Source organism: Balaenoptera acutorostrata, chromosome 1 (assembly GCF_949987535.1).
Source record: "Balaenoptera acutorostrata chromosome 1, mBalAcu1.1, whole genome shotgun sequence".
NCBI classification, from domain to species: domain Eukaryota; kingdom Metazoa; phylum Chordata; class Mammalia; order Artiodactyla; family Balaenopteridae; genus Balaenoptera; species Balaenoptera acutorostrata.
Window position 1 is genome coordinate 53,714,566 of NC_080064.1, and position 18,199 is coordinate 53,732,764.

The window sequence follows — 18,199 nt, forward strand, 5'->3', positions numbered from 1 at the left end:
CAGAATCTGTGTACTCTTTGTGTGCCTGATGAGGCAGTTGTAGGCGAGGACACTGGTAACCTTTTCCAAACCTGCTGCTTGTCAGGGAAACCAGCAGGCCTGGCTGGGGTGAACGCTAATGAATGCTGGAAAGGTCAAGCTGACCCAGCAGCACACACATGACATCGGGGGGTGCTGGACCTCTTGGGCTTGAATAAAAGCAAAGAGCCAATTTTCCAGCAGAAAAGCCCCGATTCAATAAAATTAGAGTGAGGCAGGCTTTGCCTGGCCGTGGGTTCCCAGGGATCAGAAAGTGCTTGGGCACAATGGGTCTGAGCCCAGCTTGTATGGCTGGATCCTTGTGCCAATGCTGGGAGCAGAACTGTGGCTCTCCCAAGGCAGTGGATAATACCAGGCCATTCTTTTTTTTTTTTTTTTTTTAAAGAAATTCACGTTCTTTTATTTATTTATTTATGACTGTGTTGAGTCTTCGTTTCTGTGCGAGGGCTTTCTCCAGTTGCGGCGAATGGGGACCACTCTTCATCGCGGTGCGCGGGCCTCTCACTGTCGCGGCCTCTCTTGTTGCGGAGCACAGGCTCCAGACGCGCAGGCTCAGTAATTGTGGCTCACGGGCCCAGTTGCTCCGTGGCATGTGGGATCTTCCCAGACCAGGGCTCGAACCCGTGTCCCCTGCATTGGCAGGCAGATTCTCAACCACTGCGCCACCAGGGAAGCCCCAGGCCATTCTTGATTTTGCAAGGCAGACTCTTAGGTTTTAGGCACTAGGTTTACTATTGTATATTTTTCTAGAAAATTAAAATAAGTTTGTCTTCCCAGTTCCTGGTATGCAGAAAGGTGTACCCAAATTAAATAAGCTCATATATGCAAATTATTCTGCATACTGAATTATGTTTGAATTTATAAACAAAATGTAAAAGATGACAGTTGAGTTGGAATTTTAAAACAACAGACAAATCTGGAAGCCAGTCACCATGGAAAAGGCGCTGGGCAGCCTTGAGGGAAGGGTGTAATAGAACTTTTTCTGTGCCTCCATTAGGGCCGCTACCCCTTCCAGCTACCCCTTCGTCTGCTGAGCTCTGGATGGAGGGGCCAGCATGGCCTAAGGAAACAACAGTCTTCTAGGTAGAAATGGATTGAGGTCCCTCCACAACCCCTTCTATTAGAAATTCATATTTAGGAAATGCTGTTGGAGTGGATGATGGTACCTTGACATCCAAGTATCCCAAGGGGGAAATCGCATCAAATGGGCAGGGGGAGTTGGGGCCGTGAAGGTGGTCCTACGGGGATCTCCTCTAGAAGATTGTCAGAGAGAAGAGATTCTGGCAGAGCAAGTGACTAAGGCTGGAAGCCTTACTGGCTTGAGTCATGGTGGTAGAGCGTTACCTCCTATTTATGCTTAACGGTGCTATTCTTTCTTTATTCACACATCTCAAGTGTATTTTCATTTCTCTTTTAGATTGTTCTAGTAGCTTTACTTCTTCAGGAGTGTGTAGATTGTACTTAAATGGCATTGGGCTTCCTCACATGTATAATTCTTGCCCAAGAGATTTCTACTCATGTGACTTAGCTTGTGGGGGTCTCCATTTGGGCAACTCCATTTGGTTGCCTCTGCTTGGGTCCTATGCTGGGTCCCCTGACTCTAGATAATTTTTTATGTTCGTGGATTGGCTTGGATTTTGCTACTTTGGGAATACAAGTCCCACATGTATGTGGTGCAGATGCAGTATTCCAATTTCATGATTCCAGTCTGCCAGGACTAGCTCTATCTTCTTGATGAGAACTTGGGTGAGTGGAAGGACATTTAGATTCCCATTTGTGGATGGGCAGCTTGGTACTGGCTCCAGCTCCAGGACCTTATTAAATGCCAGGCCTGTGGGCATTTTAACCCCAGCTCCTACAGCCTCTGTCCCTGGTCCTTTTGAGGGCTATACACCCTCAGCTACTGCTCTATATATCCGACACCTAGGAAATCCCCTTTTCTTGTCTTTGAGACATGTATTCTTAAACTATTTTAATATTCAAATATTTTAAATAATATTTTGTACAGCATTTGTATGTTTTAGGCAAGGAAGGGAGTGTTTTAGAATGTGCCCAATCTACCATCTTGACCTAAAATTTTAATAGAAGTTATTTTTAGTAAAATATTGCTTTTTAATTTTAATTTTGTAAATAATCTCTTTACTCACCTCTTTTATTTTTGTAGCAGATTTAAGCTGTTTCTGGGGTTTGCTTTTTTTTTTTTAGATGTACAGTCATATGATCTGTAAATAATGACAGTTTTGCAACCACCTTTCTATTAATTACATACTTTAATTCAGTCCTTTGCAATTGCATTTTAATTCAGTCCAGTTGCATTAGCAGGAACTTCTAGAATAATATCAAATAATGGTGGTACTATCAGGTACCCTCTTGTGTCTAACTTTATTAGAAATACTTCTAGTGTTTTAGCATTAGACACATCCTGGCTTTGCTTTTGAGAAATGTTTTCCTTAAGATAAGGAAATACTTCTACATTTTCATTTTATTAAAAGGTTTATAAGAAATAGGTGTAGGAATTTTACTAAATGCATTTCCAATATTCATAAAGGTTCATTCATAATGGTTTTGCTCTTTTTACTTATTTAAAATTAATTTATATTATTAAATTTCCTAATATGGGACCATCCTTAATTTCTTGATTCCTGAAATGAACCTCATTTGGTCTTTGTGTGTTATTCTTTTAATGTATTTCAGGTTTGATTTGATACATATAATTTATATGTGGAGATATATATTTTATAACCCTTTTTTAAAAAGTTTTAATTTCTAATCACAAGTAAAATTAGTTTGTAGCTTTGTCTTTATTAGGCTACTAGATTAATGGTTTGTCACTTTTAAAAAATGAAGTAAGATTGTTTCCTATATGTCTCTGCTCTTGAATAGTTTAAACAGCAACAGAAATATCTGTTTGCTCAATATTTGAAAGATTTACATGTGAAAGGATCTGGGACTAGAGTTTTTTTTTTTAATTAATTAATTAATTTATTTTTGGCTGTGTTGAGTCTTCGTTTCTGTTCGAGGGCTTTCTCTAGTTGCGGCAAGCAGGGGCCACTCTTCATCGCGGTGTGCGGGCCTCTCACTATCGCGGCCTCTCTTGTTGCGGAGCACAGGCTCCAGACGCGCAGGCTCAGTAGTTGTGGCTCACGGGCCCAGTTGCTCCGCGGCATGCGGGATCCTCCCAGACCAGGGTTCGAACCCGTGTCCCCTGCATTGGCAGGCAGATTCTCAACCACTGCGCCACCAGGGAAGCCCTGGGACTAGAGTTTTTGAGAAGAATTTTCTTAATGTCTTCCATGTTATTAACTTCTTTAGGTTTTCCATCTCTTTCCAATCTGATTTTGGTAATATGTATTTTTTATAAAAGAGCATCAATTTTATTTGGGTTTTCAAATATATTAATTATAATAGTATAAAATAGTCTCAAACCTATCTATATTTCCTCTGTATATAGGGCAAGTTTCCCTTTATCCTAATTTTGTGTTTTTGTGCTTTCCCCTCCTTCTGTCTTCTTTAAAGCTAGCTACTGACACCCATATTGTTCAGTAACCCAGCTTTTAGACTTACAAATCCGTTTCTTTGTTTTCTTAATAATTATTTAATGATTTTAACTTTATTGCTTCCTTATTCTACTTTCTTTGGGTTTATTTTACTGTTTTTCTAACTTCTTGAGATATTGAGGTGACTCCTCAGGTATTTTTTCTGTAATGGCGGTTAATGTACCTGGATTTTCCTCTGAGGTAGCTGACATGCGCCATCTATCGACCTTTCAGGATATTACACCCACTAGAGATGGCCTTTTGGGATGTATGTACTTTCCGAGATATTTTGGAACCTTAAACCCAAAGGACTAGATAAGAACCCTAGATGAGATCTGAATATGCAGAAATTGGGCATGAAAAGATTGTAATAGCTGAAGAAAAATTGTAAGAAGTTCTCAGATGTAGGGAAAGAATAGGGGTATTTTCTAGCTGGAGGATATGACAAATAGGGTGGTGGTAGACGTTTGGAAGCCAGACAACACTGGATCTTGAATCCAAGGCTAAAGTTTAGAGAACTTCTATAGGCTCTGGGGAGCCCTTGATGGGCTCTTTTAGGGTAGAATGCCATGAGCTCAGAAGGGGTTCTGGCAGATGCCAGGACCAGGGTGTCAGACACAGTGAACAGGGCAGGACACCAGACACCTGCATGATCTGAACTCAAGTCAGGTGGGATGAATGGAGCTCGAAGGGGTCAGGGCAGACATGCAGGATGGAAGTGGTTGGCATGAAAGTAATCATAGAAGTCCTGAGTGTTCTAAGGGAGAGGGGGGAAGAGAGGAAGAGTCGCGGATGAATCTTTATATAAAGGGATTTAAAGAGAGGAGCCCGGCATGGGGGTCTGGAGAGGAGAACCAGGGAGAACAGACATAGAAGCCAAGGGGCAGAGCCACGCTGAGCTACAGGGAATCACGAGGGTGAAGCTGCCAGCAGGTGGAGGAGGGGAGAACCTCTGTGAAGACTCCTTGTTCTAGAGGGCGCCCTCATTGCTAGTACTAAACTAGTGAGTGTTACAGAGTAGAATGGAAGCGCTGATGGGACGTAGGTTCTGGAGAGAATGGGCTCTTCACCCTTCAGATCTTTTCATGTTATTCACAATTAACAAACAAAATATTAGACAATTGCGGTTTCTGTTGTTGGGACCGGGAGGTCAAATTTAACCTTATCTATCTGGGTAGCATGTATTCAGTGGAAAATATTAACTGGTGCCTTTTTTCAGATAACAGTTTTTGTCAAAGAGAAGTCAACCAGAGGACAAAAAAAAAACAGGGGATGTAGCCTTCATTTTAGAGAAGATTTGCTACAAATTTCTTTTAAAGAGAGGTCTCTCTTAGAGTACTGAAAATATTATTCAATTTACTAAGATTGAGGATATGCTGAGCTGTCCCATGAAATGATGTATAAAGAATGCCTTGCAGGCCCTCAATAAATGTTAGTTATTATCCCTCACCTCCCACTCCCAATACATTTCTAGGCAAATCAGGCCTGGTGATCCATCACAGGGAGCTATGTTCTTCCTGCTTAGAAATTAGATCAGGTCTTCTTGTCTGGGGCCAGCCGTGCCTGTCTTTCCCAACCAGAGACTGTGTGCTCGCCAGCATTGCTTGACCTTTCCGACACGCATCAGCATTCCCTCCCACTAGGCCTGCTCGTTTTGCCTGGTGTCTGCAACAGGATAATCACTTTGGAAGCTGCTGGGCAGGTCTCCTGCTTCCAGAGGGGTGTGGAAAAAGCCACCCATGCAGTCATATGTGACTGGCCTACCAGCAAGTGCTCACACTGGCCATGGTGGGCTCTGGGAGAAAAGGGGAGCCTAATCAGATTTTCGGCACCTAGTCTAGCCCCATGATTGAGTCAAGGCTATGCCAGGGCCAGAAGGAGAAGGAAGGTGGAGGAGAAAGACCTAAGGGCTTCCCCTGGGGTCAATGACGAAAAGTCAATGCCAAGAGAACAGTGAGTGTGCATTCAAATGACATTATTGTGTTATGCGGTTATGAGGGACGGGTGTTTCTCGTTGCAAGATTATTTTTTAGCATCCTGATAAGCAATTGATATGTGTCTGTGCCCACCAGTTCTGAGCATCCCCTGAGTTCTCCCTCAGTTGGGCCACCTGACTCAAGAGAACTGAAACCATCTACACCCACACAGCAACTGTTTATATTGGCCTGACTTTCCTATTCCACTCTCTGCTTCAACATAAGTTGCCTATTTCAGGAAACTCTTGCCCAGAGGATGAAAGTTGAAGTAACTATTGTTTATTCCTGGAAGTTTCCAAAAAACTGTTGAAATGATCATTCAATTGTTTAACTCTTCAACAGAAAATATCAACTGACAGTTTACTCCCCAAGATTCTTTGAACCCTTGCTGCTTCCTTTGCTGTGGCCATCAATCTCAAACTCTTACTTCATGATCCTTACCCAATCCTAATCAAGCCCCTCATTGAAAGAGCTTCTGAAACCAGACTCCAAAACCTTGTAGATCTCCCAACTTTGCCTTCCCCTCTCCAAGACCCTACTAAGACTCTGTCTTACTGAGAGAAGAATGAACACAGTCTTATCTTAACAACAGGTTGTCCTGGTGCTATTTGGGGGGAAGGCAGCATTCAACGACAATCTCATCTGTCATCTCAGCCTTCCCTGAGTTCTGGAACCCATTCGGACTTCAGACAAAGAGGTTATGGGTTTGAGGGACTCTGGTCCAGTAGGACAAAGGCCCTAGTCTTATGTTCAACACACATGGCCCTAGGTGATCTGCCTGGGCCTACATGTAAATTCAATGTACTATTGTCTGCTATTTGTGAGTTCAGAAGCTAGGCGATGGGAATTAAAAGCTGAAGAAATATCGAGTCACTCTGTCTGCCTTCAGTCTACAGCTTAGTGGGGAGAGAGACATTTAAACAGATAAAATACATTGTATTATGTACAATGATATTATGCAGAATAGCGCTTCTTAAACAATATGTGGTTAAGAAGCGATTTTTCCTACCAAATCTACTGTGGATCAATGCTTTTGTAAAATGCCATTGTATTCATGTTCTTTGGCTGCTACAACAAATTAGCCCAAATCGAGTGGCTTAAATCAACAGAAATGTATTTTCTTGCAGTTCTGGAGACCAGAAGTCTGAAACCAAGATGTTGGCAGGGATATACTCCTTTGGGGGCTTTAGGGGAGGATAGTTCTTGCTCCTTCCAGCTTCTTGTGGCTCCAGGTGCTCCTTGGCTTGTGGTTGCATCATTTTAACCTCTGCCTCCATCTCTGTGTGACTCTTTTAAGGACTCACAACGTTGGACTTAGGGTTCACCTGGATAATCCAAGATGGTCTCATCTTGCCATCCTAATTTAATTACATCTGCAAAGACTCTTTTTCCAAATAAGGTCACATTCATAGGTTTCAAGAGAATAGGACAAGGACATCTTTTTTGTGGACCACCATTCAACCCACAACATCCATAAAAATGAATAAGTTGGAAAATGAAATTAAACACAATAGAAACCCACTGATGGCAAAATGTCAAACTACCATAAAGTTCTAGCCACACTTTGAGTGACACTGACGGGAGTGTACGAGGGCTGCACATCACCCCTCCAGCTGTGTGGGTATCTGCAGTGGTGCTGGGGGCAGAGGTCACAGAAGGCTTCCCAGAGAAGGTTACACTGAGGTGCAACTTTAAGAAAAGCTAGGCATTAGCTGTGAGGAAGGGTGAGAGCTAGAGGGGAGAGCATCTTAAGAAGAGAGGAACAAAAGCACGTGATATGTGTTGAATCGTGTCCCCCTTTCCCGCAGTAAAGATATATTGAAGTCCTAACCCCTAGTACTTCAGAATGTGACCTTATTTGGAAATAGTCTTTACAGAGGTAATCCAGTTAAAATAAAGTACTTAGGGAGGCCCCTAATCCAATATGACTGGCATCCTTGTAAAAGAATGCCGCAGACCGGCTGCAGAAAGCTAGAAGTTCCTGGCGGTGAGGGGTAAGGAACTGAAAAGCACCAGTATGGGGTCAGAAGGGCCAAGACAACTGATGGTTGCAAGGCAAGTTTATTCAAAGAGCATGAATGTATATATAGGTTTAGTACGGGACGAATATCAGACAATAAATCAGTAAACCTTGTATTTCCGCATAATTCTGTCGCCACTATCTATGCGCCACTATCTATGCGTCAGCATGCCTTATGGGCCATTCTTTGGAGATACAGACTTCCCCCTCAGGGCAGCACGTCCTTCTTCTGGGGAACAACCAGGGGCTCTTAGATGCAGAGCAGGCACCTGGAGCGAAACTGGCCGCAAGCCATTTTCCTTTTTTACGCTCAATACCGCAGCGTCAGGAGTGCATACCAAGAGAGAGACAAGCAGTTCTCCGGAAAGCAGAAAGCTGAATAAGCTTACAGCTTGGGGGCCACCACAAAAGAAGAAATTTGTTGTGTTTTGTTTTGTTTATAAACGTATTTGTTTATTTTTGGCTGCATTGGGTCTTTGTTGCTGGTCTGGGCTTTCCCTAGTTGCGGCGAGCGGGGGCTACTCTTCGTTGCTGTGCGCGGGTTTCTCATTGTGGTGGCTTCTCTTGTTCCATAGCACAGGCTCTAGGCACGTGAGCTTCAGTAGTTGTGGCACACGGGCTCAGTAGTTGTGGCTCACGGGCTCTAAAGTACAGGCTCAGTAGTTGTGGCGCATGGACTTAGTAGCTCTGCGGCATGTGGGATGTTCCCGGACCAGGGCTTGAACCAGTGTCCCCTGCATTGGCAGGCAGATTCTTAACCACTGTGCCACCAGGGAAGTCCTAAAAGAAGATATCTGGATGCACAGATAGACATGCACAGAAGGAAGATGATGTGAAGACACACACAGGGAGAAGAGGGCCACATGAAAGTGGAGGCAGCAATTGCAGTTATGCTGCCACAGGCCAAGAAGTGCCTGGGGCCACCAGGAGATGGCAGAGAGGCCCTGGCTGAGCTGATCCCTCGTGCCCCATGTCTGCTCCCTGCTGGACTGTGAGTGCTTTTAAGCCTAGATCGTGTCGATTGGGGTGGCACTCGGGTGGCTTTATAATTGTGCCATCCTGAAGTGTCACCCTCCTTCCTCCCTGGCTGGGCCCCTCCTTGGACCACTGACTCCCTCCTCCTGATTCCTGGATGGGCTCCTGGTGTGCACACCTTGCCCCTTGGTATGGTCTTATTTACTTATGTGTCCGTCCACCTGCCTGCCTGACCAGACCTCTGAACCATGAGACCTGGATGCCCCAAATTCCCCCCCAGTGAGGTCCTGTCCTACCTCACCCTGACTCAGGGCACCCTGTTCCAGCCCTATCGGGGGCACCATTGTGCCACCTGTGAATGGCAGCTCCTGGAACACAACTGCAGAAGGTGATGTTCACTAGAATACAGTGAGATGGCGCCCCCTGGAGTTGTTCAACAGAAGCGACTAGTATCACTGCAGGCTCAGACATCCTTTGGGTCTGGCAGTGCCCCCTTCAGGCAAGATTCCTTCATCTGCCTGTAGCCCCCAACCCCTCTTTTCCATCCCACTTCACCAATAAGACCAGGCTGGGCCTCATCCACAAGATCAATGTGCTGACCAGGGAGTGTGGGGGACTTGGGGGAGGAGTTCAGGGACAATAAATACTGTTACTTTACTCATTTCCAAAGCTGGGAAACCACTGGGAGATGAGACACCAGAGATGTCAACTTTATTACTGATCACAGCTGGAAAGAAGGACGTGGCTTAAATGTACACAGCGAGTATCTCACACCTGAGCCCAGAATCACAGGTTCACTCTGGTCACAGGCAGAGCCGCAGTGCCCCCTGCAGTGTCCCTGTGATATTGTGATTAATAATAAGAAATATATATTTGAATTTTGTCCTGTTTCTGGCACAGAGCTCCTAAAACCCTTGGAATCTCCTAATCGATGAGAGCCATAAAGGTGTCTTTTGTTATGTTGAGGACTGACTTTGGACAGCACCTAAGATTGAGGACTGATTGCCAGAAGAACCAACGATGGGATTAAAGGGTTGGAACTTTCAGTCTCACTCCTTTGACCTCCGAGGAGGCGACAGGGGCTGGAGATTGAGATCAATCACCAGTGGCCAATGATTTAATGAGTCATGGCTGTGTAGTGAAGCCTCCATAAAAACCCAAGGACCAGGGTTCAGAGAGCTTTCCTGTTGGTGAACACGTGGAAATGCAGAGAGTTGCATGCTCTGAGAGGATGAGGAAGCTCCGCCCCCTTTTCCCACACCTTATCCTATGCATCTCTTCCATCTAGCTGTTCCTGAGTTATGTCCTTTGTTGATAAACCTGTGACCTAGTAAGTAAGTGTTTCTCTGAGTTCTGTGAGCTGCTCTAGCAAATTAATCGAACCCAGGGAGGAGGTCATGGGAAACTCTTTTATGTATAGCCTGTCCATCAAAAGCACAGGTGCCAACTTGGGCTTGTGATTGGCAACTGAAGTGCAGGGCAGTCTTGTGGGACTGAGCCCTTAACTTGTGGAATCTGATGCTGTTTCCAGGTACATAATGTCAGAATTAAGTTGAAAGGTAGGACGCCCAGCTGGTTTGCAAGAATGGCTTGGATGAGGGGAAAACCCCACACACTGGAGTTGGTGATCAGAAGCTCAGTCCCCTAATGAGGCATGGCCAGGCCTGTCCTGCTGAGCCAGCAGGGGGGTGGAAAGCAGACCGGCGTGCATCCTCTCTGTGGGCAGGCAGAGCACAGACAGGGCCTGGGGTTTGCTCCCATCCTGCTCCGGATCTGACTGCAATGACAGTGGAGGGAGGGTATCTAGTTTCTTCTCATAGCTTTCCCTTCTGGGGAGAAGAGTGGAAATTTCCTCAGTTCTAAGGCAAATGCGGATTGAAGAATATTTCCCCACTCCCTACTCAACAGTAGGATGGATCTGTTTGCTTCACTGAGGACTTCACTGAGTCTGGATGTGGAGTTGAGGCGGAGAGGAAGGCAGGTGGGACCCCCTCCATCACCGGCTGGGCTCCTCTGTTCCAGGACCATCTCTCTCTGGGATGGGACAGGGGGTGAAGGAACTGATTTGGAATCATAGGGAGTTCCCTACTGAGGGGGCAATTGAGGCAGTGTGGGTTCAGACTATGTGTACCCTGCACAGAAGGCTGCTTTCTTTCCCAGGAATGCTGAGTGCCTGGGGGTCCTGACCCCTCAGCTGTTCCAGTCCCAAACACTCTGCCTGTTTGTCTCCTCTGTCTTGGGGCCACCCAGCAGGACCTGCAGGTCAGCCATTGACTGAATGCTGGGTCCCTGAAGCAGCTCTGTTCCCTCAGCAGTGTTTACCCCCTGCTGCTGGGCACTCGTCCCCAGCCTGGGTCACTGGCAAGGGAGCAAGGAGAGCTCCAGATGTATGGCAGGTGGTGGAGTGGAGTCACAGAGCCAAATCTACTGCTTGAAATCCCAGATCTGCCATTTAGTAGCTGTGTGGCCTTGGACGAGTTACTTAACCTCTCTGTGCTTCAGTTTCTTCATATATTCAGCAGGGACAATATTAATGCCAACCTCAAAGTGTTATTGTGAGAGTAAATGATTTCATACAACACCCTTAAGACTGATGCCTGGGTATTTCTAAGTACTCAGTGAAGGCAAGCTTCTATTTTTATGGGACCAGGTCTAGAGGAAAAGATCAAATGGCCAGCGGAAAGGGGAAGTACTCTTCTGTATATTGAGTTCTGTCACTGGGGCCAAGCGTTAAAAGGATGCCTAATCTAATTAACCTCTTACGAGAACAGAGGGGGAACTATTATCCCCCAGTTCACAGATCAGGAGCCTGAGTGGCCAAGTGGTCTAGCTGGGCTTCAGCACCAGAGACAGCCAATTCCAGACACCACGGTCTTGCTCGCTTCCCACCATGCTACACAGCCCCGAGGGGAGACTGGGAAAGAAAGCAAGTAGGGTAGTTATCTACTGGGGTCTTAGGAAGGAACAAGCGTTGCTCTGGTGAAGCCAGGAAGTCTGTTTCAGCCTTTCTGGCTGAAGAGTCACTTTTGCTCCTCAGTGCACAAGGCTGACCCTGGCCACCAGCAGCTTCGGAGATGAACATGTTATAACCCAGACACCCAGAAGGAGACTGAATCTCTCTCCTAAATCCCAGCTCCAGAATCCCTTGGAGAAGGTCTGATTGGCCCAGTCAGTCCCACTGTCCATCCTTCAGTGGCCAGGGGCCAAGATTTCACGTAGGGACGTGGCTGCTTCTGCTGCAGGCGTGTGGATGCCGGGTGGGGCTGGGAAGGGGAGGTTCCTAGGACAGGAGGACCTGGCAGACAATCCACAGGTGTCTACTTGATAGACTTTGCTCTCCAACTTTTCTCTACTCGTAGCTCCCTGTTGCTCATACCTGTTGCCTGGCTTGACCTCCGTGCGTGCAGATTCTACCTGTCCTCCTACTTCACTCCACTTCACAGCTTCTCTCTCTTCTCACTCCCTCACATGACCTTCTACTAGTAGATAAAACTCTACATGTTTCTTCATTCAGATTTCTCAGATAATTCCGTGGTCTTGCCCATATTTCCATACCAGGCCAGTTCACAGGCACTGTCTTGCTTAAGGACTGGGTGCCCTGTGGCCCAGAGCCTGTGTTTAGGAATCTGCTATAGTGATACCGGGCCTCACCTGCAAGACTGTGGGTGGGGTGTTTTCACTGCGGGCATGGAACAGGGGCCTGTATCTTGAGGACATATCCATTATACTTAGCCATTGAGGGGATGCTGCTTCTGAAGGCCTTCCTGAGCTTTTCCCCCTGAAATCCTCTAACCTCAGCTTCATTTATTTGTATTTTTTCATTTTATTGAAGCATAGTTGATTTACAATGTCGTGTTAATTTCTGCTGTACGGCAAAGTGATTCAGTTATACATATATGTATTCTTTTTAATATTCTTTTCCATTATGGTTTATCAAAAGATATTGAATGTAGTTCCTTGGGCTATACAGTAGGATCTTGTTGTTTATGCATCCTATATGTAATAGTTTGCACCTGCTAATCCCAAACTCTCAATCCTTCCCTTCCCCCACCCCCTCCCCCTTGGCAACCACAAATCTGTTCCCTATGTGTGTGAGTCTGTTTCTGTTTCTTAGATAGTTTCATTTGTGTCATATTTTAGATTCCACATATAAGTGATATCATATGGTATTTTTCTTTCTCTTTCTGACTTACTTCGCTTAGTATGATAATCTCTAGGTCCATCCATGTTGCTGCATATGGCATTATTTCATTCTTTTCTATGCCTGAGTAGTATTCCATTGTGTGTGTGTGTGTATATATATCTATATATATACACACACACACATATACATATATACCACATCTTCTTTATCCATTCACCTGTCAATGTACACTTAGGTTGTTTCCATGTCTTGGCTATTGTAAATAATGCTGCTATGAACATAGGGGTGCATGCATCTTCTTGAATTATAGTTTTGTCTGGATATATGCCCAGGATTGGGATTGCTGGATCATATGGCAACTCTATTTTTACTTTTTTGAGGAACCTCCATACTGTTCTCCACAGTGGCTGCACCAATTTATACTCCCACCCACAGTGTAGGACGGTTCCCTTTTCTCCACACCCTCTCCAGCATTTGTTATTTGTAGACTTTTTAATGATGGCCATTCTGACCAGTGTGAGGTGGTACCTCATTGTAGTTTTGATTTGCATTTCTCTAATAATTAGCAATGATGAACATCTTAACATGTCCGTATTGGCCATCTGTATGTCTTCTTTGGAGAAAAATCTATTTAGGTCTTCTGCCCATTTTTCAATTAGGTTTTTTGGTTTTTGTTATTGAGTTGTATGAGCTATTTGTATATTTTGGAAATTAAGCCCTTGTGGGTCACATAATTTGCAAATATTTTCTCCCAGCCCATATAACCTCAGCTTTCAACCCTTGAGACTGCCATGGGATGCTGAGTGCATTTGTCCAGCTCCTCCTGCAACAGAGATCCCAAATGTGCAGTGCTGTAAACAAGCTAAAGAATTATTTCTTGCTCACATATCAAATGGGGAATAAACAACCAGGGGCAGATTCGATGGCTTTACAGTGTTGGGGGCCTAAGCTCTTTCTGACTTGTTATTCTATGATCCCTAGAGAGCTGGCCTCATCTTCATGGATCAAGATTTATCGCTACTGTGTTCCAGCCAGTGGGAAGGGAGAAATGCATTTCCCTTCGCTTTAAATGCAGGAGCCAGAGTTTGCACACATCACTTCACTCACGTCTCAGTAGCCAGAACTTAGTTACGTGGCCACATCAAGCTGTAAGGGAGGCTGGGAGATGGAGTTTCTATTATGGGTGGTGATGTGTCCAGCTAAAATTTGGGGATTCTATTACTAAGGATGATGGGAAGAACAGATATTAGGGACAGTGACACCACTATTTTCCTGTCACTCATTTTAGACCCTTCTCCACCATCCAGTTTGTCATCACATCCTGGCCCATGTCCACTCCTTATGCCTTTCCCATAGGGCCCTATTCTTTATCCCTACTGACACCAGGACGAACGGCCCTTACAGCTTTATACCTCGTGTATTATGAGAACTTTTAGCAGATCTTTTTGCCTCCAGTCTCTTTCCACCCTCCCCCTGTGATCATTTTAAAGTGCAAATCTGATCATATGGCTCCACAGTTTAGAAATTCTTCAGTGGCTCCCCACTGCCCAGAGCAGTGAGATTTTCACTGCAGATTTCTGAATCCCTGAGATTACATGCATATTTGGCACATATGTGCACTTTTCCAAAGAGAGCTTCAGATTCTCCAAGGACTCTGTGATTCCCCCTCAAGTTCAAATCCCTAATGTCAACATACATGTCAACAAGTGAGATGTGTCTACCGACCTTCTTCTCAAATATCCTCTCCAGTCATTCCCCTGTGCATCCTAAACCGAAGTCATCGTGAAATGACTCTGAAAGAGCAGGACGTGCTCTTTCACACTCCACATCTTTACACCTGCTGGTCTATCTAGAATGCCTGGGAAAACTCCTATGCATCCCGCTGGCTTAGCTCAAAAGCCACCTCCTCTGAAGGCTTCCCTGACTCCCTCTGGCCGAGTCAGTCTCTGCAGCATGATTCAGACTTCCATTATTCATCCTATCGCATAGCTGCTGTCAGCCTACGTCTGTCTCCTCCACCAAACCATGAACTCTGGAGCCTAGGACCCAGAATAGATAGTCCACAGATGTTTGTTGAATAAATGTCACTCATGCCCCCAAAAACTCTAGTGTTCTTTCTGAAATGTAAATCTGAGCATCGCTTACTATGTTCCTATTTCCTTCAAGTCTTGTTACAGTGGCTTTCTCTATGGTCTCATCTTGCCATCCTTCCTTTTTTCTACTCCAGGAAGACTGGAGTTCTTCTAATGCCCCAAGTCAGTGTTCTCCCTTGTCTTGAGGCTTTATGCATGCTTCCTCAGCTCCTCTTTGTCTGGCTAATGCCTAGTCATCCTTCAGATAGCTTAAACATTCCTCAGGAAGCCTTCCTCGACTCCCTCCCTACCTTCCGATTAGGCTGAGGGTCCCACCTATGTGTCCCCATCACACCTTGTACTTTCCCAGTTGCAATGTGCATCATTCTGGGCCAAGAGGACTTGTTTGTCTTTCTTCTCTGCTAAACTGTGAGTTCTGTGCCTAACTTGCCTACCAGCATGTCCCCAGCCCCAAACACAGGACTTGGAAGGGAGTAAGTACCTGACAAATCTGTGTTAAATGAAGGTTAGGTGAATGAATTTCTCAATCATAAATCAGTAGACTTTCATTGCCTTTAGAACAAAGACTTATCACAGATTTCGGGCCCTTTTTGATCTGGTCCTCAGGTATTTTCAGTCTCATCTCTTCCAAATCCACCCTTTGATCTCAGCATCCCTCTCAAACCCTACATGGCAGTTCTATCAAACTGAATGAAGGTCCCCAAATGCCGGCTCTCAAATCTTTCAGCCTTGGCAACACTGGTCTCTCTGCCTGACACACTCTGTCCTCTCCTCACCTCTCAGTACTCTTTTCTGGGTAACATCCACTAATCTTTACATTTTCAATTAGACCCCTCTTTCTCTAGAAGCCTCCCTTGACTTCCTAAGACCCGCTCTAGTGCCCTTTATTGGTACCCCTGGAGTGTTCTAGGCTTCCTTCTCACCATTCTGTTTCCCCAAGTAGATGAAGTGGCCGTCTGAACTGTGTCACTATGATGTCTCTAATTCAAGCCCAGCACTTGCACACAGTGGGTACTCCAGAAATACTTGTGGAATAAACTATGTTGTCTGGTTTTATTCTTTACTATTAGCACATGTGTCCTGTCTTCCAAAGCAGATTATAAGCTCCCTTGCAGGCAGTGAGGGAAGCTAAAATATCTGTGGGTCTCTCCCCAGGCCTGAGCTTAATTCCTGTCTCCAGTGAGCCTGACTTATGTTGCTTGGAGGCTGTGCTGTCAGACACTTGATAAATGTATTAATCAGTGGAACCTTGGCTTAAAGTCCTGGAAAGCCTGGGATTGGGATCATGGTAACCTTAGACACTGGTTTTCTAGAGGGGACCACAGCTGCTTTCCAAAAGCCAGTGCTGGGAACAGTGTCAGGCACTGGGCCGGTTTCAGCAGATATTTGTGGAATGAATTCTAGAGCAGTGACAATGACAGGGAGGCAGGCTGTGCTTGTTCATCTCACCATGCTCTGGGCTCAGACATTCCAATGGAATGGAACGGTTAAGTGATGAGATCATGTATTCACGTTCCAAACTCAACATGAAAAGAAACTTATTTAAAATCTCAGAAAGGGTGGAGAAATCTTTCTGATAATGACTCAATGGCTTGAAACTCTAGGAAAAGCAGTTTGCCTTCTCTGGTCAATAAGCAGTTTTTAATAGCTGGACTCGAATGACATAATTTTTAAAAATATGACCAAATAAAATCTGCCACCCTAACATGAGATGCAGAGATAGACCCTAAATTGGCAACACAGGACACGGACCCCCTTACTGCTCTCTGCAGAAACACAATAGAAAATAAGACCCACATTGCAAATTCCCAAGAGCTGAGAGCAGAGAAATGCAAAGAAACTTTGAGACAGAATATCGAGAGGCAGCATTTTAATATATAAACGGTCAGGATAGGCCAGAGTCTTGCTCCTGCACGTGTGGTGTGGCCCTGCAGCGTCAGCGTCTCCTGGAAACTGGTTAGAAATGTAGACTCTCCAGCTGCCTTCCCTCGCAGACTGACTGCGTTCTAACAAGCTCTCCAGGTGATTTGTATGCACATCAAAGTTTGAGAAGCACTGGACTAGAACATTTATTAATGTGGGGTTCTGCTCTTAAAATGCGCTTTGAGGTCAAAATAAACCCATTGAAAGCATTTTAGATCATTATTTGCTCCATTCTCTCTGAGCAACACCGTCACACATCAATGTCCCGCTCTGGGACTTAGAGCCTTTCTCATGAATCACAAAGTTGTGCTGAAGTTTGCTGTGCCGTTTCGGTAGACAGTCTTTATGGATTACAAATTGGATTCCCAAACTTCCATCAGCTGTTCCTTGCCCAGCACCCCCAGGACGAAGGTTGTATGATGATTTCCATTTTTAGAGATGGTGAAATTGGGGCCCAGAGAGGTTCCATGACTCACCCAAGGGGCACCAAGCAAATTGATATCTGAGTCAAATGAGAACTCAAGCTTTTGAGTTACCAGTGTGAGGCTCACCCAGCTTTGATGTCTTTCCTTTTTATACAAGAGGGATTTTTTTGCATAAGAGATTTTTAAGAGAGAACAAATTCATAGATAAAGCCATGCACATGTGGGCCCCTGGGATCGTGGAAGTTTAAGAACTAACTTTCCAGTAGACAGATATGTCAGTGCAGAGCGGGCGCTGCCCAGCCCAGCTTCCACATTCCTGCTGCAGGCTGACAAGTTCTGCAGAGCTAGGAGCCTCAGAAATCTCAGAGCCACATGAGGGCTCATAGTCCGCTCGTAAGGGTGGAGGGGAAAGGAGCCAGGATTACCGTGAGTCCATGGGTACTGCTACAAAGGAAAAGTGGTGGCTTCTGGATGATAATAACCCATGCCAAGAAGTATGCTCACTCTGATTCATTTGTTTCTTTCACAGATTCAGAAGAGCTGACGTAACTGGACGCTGCCTAGATATATGTGGTGTGCTTCACTGGATTGGATAACTTCCTGATTAATTCCAATTTCCTAGAGCAAAGTAGAGCCACTTGGTGACTCGGAAATGGTCAAGACTGTATATCTGGCATTGATGCCCATGTGCTTCTTCCTACCTCGTCTGAGTTTCAGATTTCTCTGTCAATGCCAACTAAACAAAGGCCCTGGAGGGGTTTGTTCAGTTTCACCTGCCTGCGTGGTGATTCTCCTAGGGTCCTCCAGAGAATGACTGCCAGGGAAGCTGCTTAAATCCCACCCCTTCCCCACCCCCTCCTCTCTAGACATGCATATTCAATGGGATATCTTCATATATAATTCATTAAAAAACAGAAAGATGGCGCACTTTAAAATTCCATGTGAAAAGTATTGCTTTGCTACTGTGCTCCTGCCTGCCTGCTCTCTGCACGGTGCTACAAAGGGTAGAGTCACGAGGAACTCGAGGCTGAAGATAGTCGGGATTTTTTAGCCAACACCAATGCACTC

At 45.2% G+C, this 18,199-nt stretch overlaps 1 long non-coding RNA gene across 1 annotated transcript in view; it reads left to right on the plus strand.

Annotated features, from left to right (window-relative positions):
• The window catches only part of LOC103010798 (uncharacterized), a 48,341-nt gene extending 30,521 nt beyond the window's left edge, over positions 1–17,820 (plus strand). The window contains exon 5 of the long non-coding RNA XR_009005536.1: positions 17,661–17,820. This is a non-coding gene — a long non-coding RNA (uncharacterized LOC103010798). The remainder of the gene's footprint in view (positions 1–17,660) is intronic.
• Positions 17,821–18,199: the final 379 nt, after the last annotated feature.